Source organism: Passer domesticus, chromosome 9 (assembly GCF_036417665.1).
Source record: "Passer domesticus isolate bPasDom1 chromosome 9, bPasDom1.hap1, whole genome shotgun sequence".
Classification (NCBI taxonomy): Eukaryota; Metazoa; Chordata; class Aves; order Passeriformes; family Passeridae; genus Passer; species Passer domesticus.
In genome coordinates, this window is record NC_087482.1 from 37,998,328 (window position 1) to 38,004,327 (window position 6,000).

Below are 6,000 nucleotides of genomic sequence, written 5' to 3' on the forward strand. Positions count from 1 at the left end.
GATATCTGATGTGTGATATTAAATCCAGCCATTTTTAAAGGACCCCCACTGACATAGCTTGGGTTTGTATGAATAGGAATAATTCTGTATTTTCCTTCATCCTTTCCTGACATAGCCTTATTACATATCATTTCTCACACTTGGAGCAGTCTCCCATCCCTCTGTGCAAAGCTCCATTTCAGCTCTGATGACCATTTGCCTGTCTGTTCACTACAGTATTCTTCCGAATTGGTTTGGTTTGTGCTTTTTAAGACTGTAAGTTCATGTAGTCTGGAGATCTTTTATCTTTCTAGTTCATACTGTATTCTGTAAAATGCTATGTTTTGTCTTGAGATCTATATATTATAAATGCTATTTATGCTAAAAAAAGAAGACCCCCAGGAATCCTATGACATTTTCTGTAGTTCCTTCATTCCACTCTTGGTGTGCAGGGAAGGGAGACACGATGTGAGTTGCTGCCTGCTTAGCCTTCACTTGGTGACAGCTGCCATGGAGTCAAGGCGTGCTTGCCCCAGTGCCAGGCCACTCTGCATTTCCTCTGAACACTCCTGCTCAGCCTGTCACCTTCCTAGGAGTATGTTTGCCAAGATTACATCATGCAGGGTAATTTAACTGCCTAGTCACCATTGTATCCACCACTATTTGTGGCTCTCTGAACAATTTCCAGCAGAACACTTCCTTCTTCTTCACCCATGTACATGAGCTCTGAATTTTTTCTCATTTTTATTTGTACAATGGTCTTTTGATAGAATTACTGTTCAAATAAATAAAGAAGCGAAATGCATTAATTAGCATGACCGTCTGTTTGATCTTCTGGAACAAAATAAATTCTGTAAGAGATACGTATAATCTCTCCATCATCTTAAGGCTTTTCTTTTAGAAGGATAGAGTAACACCTTTGATTCAGAAAACAGCAGTTTGCAGAAGACTCTTGAGTAAATACGTTAAAATGGAGAATCAGTTTACAACCCATTTTCCAAAGCCCCACAAATCATGGACATTCTGTAAGAATCCTTATTTGGGGGTTGTGGATAGTTATGACAAAACACAGTTGGGCCAATTTCTGGGGTATCTACTTCCAAAATCAGACTTTCATGAAGTTTCCTCTCACTGATGCGTAGTCCTGATGCTGAAACATGGAAGGGTCGTTGTCAAAGGGACTGACAAGGGGAGAGACACAGCTGCAGCAGGGATGGAAAAGTTGTGGAGACATTCCCTCTGCATCTCTCTGCTCTTTACACCACACTGGACAGTGGTGAGTTGGGAGCAAAGACAACTCTCCATCACCAAAGTAATTCTGTTGACTAAGCATGGGAAAAATGGTAGTCTTTCTGTAAAATAAATGTTTTGTGCCACTCCAGAAGACATTGAGTCCTCAGAGAGTAATACTTGAAACTGGCTGCTTATGTCTTGTCTGGCTTTATAGGAATCCACCCATGTGACCAGTTGGCCACATTTCAGTTCAGAGCAGGCAATTAAAACCTCAAATCATGAAGATGTATTTAATGAGGATGCCTAACTAGTTAGCCAGCATTCATGGATGTAGAAAGACAATTAGCACAGGGTTAAAAAGATTATTAATTTATCCCTCTTTTATGTTTTGTTTGGTTTATTTTTTTTTTTGTTTTGTCTGGTATCTGTTTACAGATTAAAAAAAATGTGGTATCATCTGAAGAAAAGCAGTGAATTTCTGTAACTGAAAGACCCATCAGCTCTGTGCAGTGTATGTGCTAATCCCCTTTTTCCTTCAGGATAGTTCATTAAAGCTCTGTAATAACAAGGAAAGCATACAGGAAAAGTGAAAATCTGCCATGGTTTTCTTAGTATTGAAGTAACCTGTGCTTAAGTTTGGCAAGTTATGTTGGAGTGAAAAACATTTGTAGGTTCTCTTTGCACCCACTGCTGTGCTTTACAGGAGTTGCAGTCTTCACATACCCCAAACTTTGCCAATCTATTTATTGTTTCATTTCAGCTTTGCAGTGTAGAAGGATATTTTGTGTAATGCCTTTTGTAGTTCGGTCATGCTTCTTTGATTCAGAGAATTTTTGAATAGGATTAAAGAAAAACAGCCTCTGGATGACTGGTGGGAACTTTAAATAGCATAGCCACTCTTCTCTGTCCAGTAAATCCATTAAATGATAAACTATTGATTTTTATAACACAATTAAGGTGCCAATGATTTCTTAAGAAATCGTTGTACGTTTTCTGTATTATGCACTCAGCACATTATCTATTGTAAATCAGAGGAGAGTGTTCTCAGTCTGGAATGAAACAATCTTCAAGCTGTTCTCAGAATGAAACCATCTCCACACCAGTCCAGTGCTGCCCAGAGTTTTGCCTCTGAAATGGACCAATGGTCTTTATCCCATTGATTGTAGTGTATATATACAAAAAAAGGTAACCACTGTAATTTACTATGATTGGGACCTTCTTAAAGCAGATAGTTTATAGTACCTAAAAAGTTTCAGTAACTTGCCCAGACAAGAATAAAAATTGGAATTTCAGGAGCAGCATCACGATCCAGTGTTAAAATGGATGGCTGTGTGGACTCACAGAGGAATTTCTTCATCTCTCCATCACATAGTTTGTACAAAGAATGAGAATGTCATGCAGTATTTCCTTTGAAGCAGCATAAAATATTAGAAAGAAAGATATTGGCTGCAATGGGTCAAAATGGAATCTTCTATTCTGACATTTCCTGTGTTCTTTTGTGCTGAGATGGGATAAATACAGCCTTTATTTGTTCTGATAACTGTGGGGCTTATTTTCCTTTCTCTCCACTTTTGATTTTATTTTTACTGACAAGATAAAAAAAGAAGTCAATATATGGTTTGATGTTGCTCATCCAACTTGTCAGATTTTTGTTTAGTGTTTTGATACTGCTTTTTCATTCAATTATTGTTCACATTGTTAGGGTTTAAGGTTTCTCGTAGTAGGCACTTCATATAAATGCCTCTGTTGTGTTATCTTTTAAATTAATTTTTTAAATTTTATGGGCTTTTTTCAGAAATACAAGCACTTTCAAATAAAATTCTTTGCACATTTGAAATAGAAATAAACATACAAACACAAATAAAAATTTTGAGAAATAAAGAGCATCTGCAGTTTTCAATAAATTTCTTTGGACTGAGTCTCTAGATTCCATGCAGAATTCTTAATTTTGGCTGTCACAAAATTGTTCTCTGAAAAAAAGTCTCCATGAAGACAGATGTCATGCAGATTTATGTCCTGAGTTCCTCCTGTTTAACAACCCCAACTTCCTCTGTCTCTCGTAACTGCTTTAAGACAACAATCCCACTTGTTTTTCCTTTTTCTTCTATAATATTTTCCCATTTCTACATCCCTGGCCATTTATCTTGTATCTTGACCAGTTTCTGCTTTCCTAAAACTCTTCCTGCCGTGCAGATTTCCCAGATGTCCAAGCTCCTTTCTGTGTTTTTTCCTGCTCAGCAGCCAGAAAAGAAAGTCTGTGCTGTGGTGTGTCCAGTCTGTGCTGTGAGCGGACAGCCAGGGAGTGCATGTCAGCCTGGCTGCTGCCAAAGCAAATGAGTAGTGACTTCATTTCTTCCCACCTTTCACTAATGGCAGCATCAATAACATCTGTTCTGCATCCTGCTGTGGATTCTCATAAACCTTTCAGGAGCTTAATGTCTCAGGATATTCCGTATGAAGACTAAAAAATGTCACCAATTTCGAGAGGAAGATTTGGAGTACTTGACCTAATGTCTTACATTTCTGTGTAATACACTGTAGTCTGAAAGTTGACTGTCTTTGGTCTTCTGTTCGTATATTTGATCTGAAACATAAATCAATATTTACTGTGTTATGACTGAGTAGCTGGTTGTCAAAACCTCCAAGGCTGGTGGAGGTTAAAGCTGTCCTCCTCTTTCAGACACAGCCAGCTTTTATTTTCTGTTGTAAGCAGATGGAAAAGGAGGGGAGCCATGTCTTAGATAATTTTGTGGTACGTTCATTGTAAACAACTTAAAACAAATGTTTCTGTATATTTCTTAGAGGGAGTTGACAAATTCTTCTGTCATGAGGGGAGCATGAACAACTTTAAACCTACCAAAATGAATGTGATATTTCTTTTATACATTTATATTCTTGCTTGGTGCTACTACAAAGATTTGGTAGTAGGCAATGCGACAAAAATGCATTGCTCCCTTCCAAAGCATGAATTCTGTATGACTTTAACTGATTCCTCTTAAAGGATAAAATTTTAATTGCTGTGTCTTTCATTTTAAATTAAAGAACCAAGTTCTGGGGGTTGCCTGTGGAGCAGCAGCCACCCTCACAGAGGATAGTTTGTGGAGTGGGACATTTATTTATTTCTTACCAGGATCTATTGCTTTTAGCAATGTATGTGAAAGCACACAGTGCTTTGGTGTGCACTGATGATCTGAGCTTTCACAGAACTCTGCTAATACAGTTTGAATGCTTTCATCATTAGATCTTATGAATAAAGCCAGATGCAAAGTAAGTGTGGACTAATAGGCTTTGGGGAATTGGTAAAATAGAAAAAGTTTTTGAATCTCTTCAGTTTTGGTCATGTTACCCTCCACTTCTTTGGGATGCAAATCAAACTGGCATAATTCAGGAGTCCTGCACACCAGTGCCATCATGATTATGTGTTTTTTGGCTCAGTTTTTCATGAGTGTCATGAATCTGGGAGATTACATTTTTGCTTTGTCCCTTCCCTGACCGGACTTTCCATTCTTTTTGGAGCTTACTGCTAGAGGTGTAACTTTCTACCACAGGCTACTGTAGACTATACTGCACCTTGGTACAACATGAATCTAAAAACAGGGAAGACTGGGGAGGTTCTGTGCCCTGGAATGGCTGCTGAGATAAATAGGGATACTCAGGTCCCAGGCATGATGGAATTTGGTTCAGCTTGCAGGGGCAAACATTGGCACTGGTGTCACATTAGCCACTAATAGAGGTTTGGGTTATGAGAAATGAAGGTGAACTGTGCTGGATAAAATATGCAGCACCTGGCACTTTTGCAGACAATCTTTCAGTAACTTGTCCTTTTGGCCACTGCTCAGCACTGATTTGATGGAATAAATTGAGGATAAATCTATAGGGACCTCGTTGATCAGATAACTCATTTTCTATATAGGAAAATGCAATTGGACTTCTCTAGCTGGACTGTACCTGTGTGTGTGATCTGGCATTTCCTAGAGAAATTAGGGATAATACTCATCAGAAAGAAAGTTGCAAAGTAAGCAAAGAATCATGTGAGGGTTTGAGAGCTACAGGAGACACTAGAAAATTTTAATTGAAGGACTAGATTACTGTACAGTTTTTAAGGACTGGTCTTATGACTAATTTTTTGGTATTTTTGTTCACATCATTTCCCAAAAAGGAGATGTGTACATGTGAAATATACATGTGAGATGAAGGAACTCTCGGCAGGAGCAGTCTGTCAGCTAGGAAGAAGTGGATGAACTTCTGGAGTAGTGAAAATCAGATGAAATTCACTGCTGTGTGATGCAAGGTCATGCATTTGGAGACTAATAAGTTGCAAGCTTGTGTATGGGAAATGACTGAGGAAGAAAAAGTGCTGAAGCTAAAGAGCAGTGTTGGCAAAAGGACAAATGAGCATAAAGCAATCATAAATACAATTAAATTTGGAAACTTGGACATTTTTAGTTGTTGATGAAGTAAAATTCTGGAACAGTTTTCCCATGAGAATTGTTGGGGCAAAGAGAAATTAAATTAACAGAGGGAAGATTTAGATAATGCGTTAAGTAGATGTTCTTTACTAACAAGTTGGTGAGAAACTGGATCAGGTTATCCAGAGAAATTGTGGATACCCCATCCCTGGAAGTGTTCAAGACCAAGTTGGATGGAGACCCAAGCAACCTGACCTGGTGGAAGGGTGTCTTCCCATGGCAGGGGAGTGGGAAGGAAAAGATTTTTAAGGTCCCTTCGAACCCAAACCATTCTATGATTCTGTGATACCAAGTTCTGCTTATTCCTCAAACCTTACAC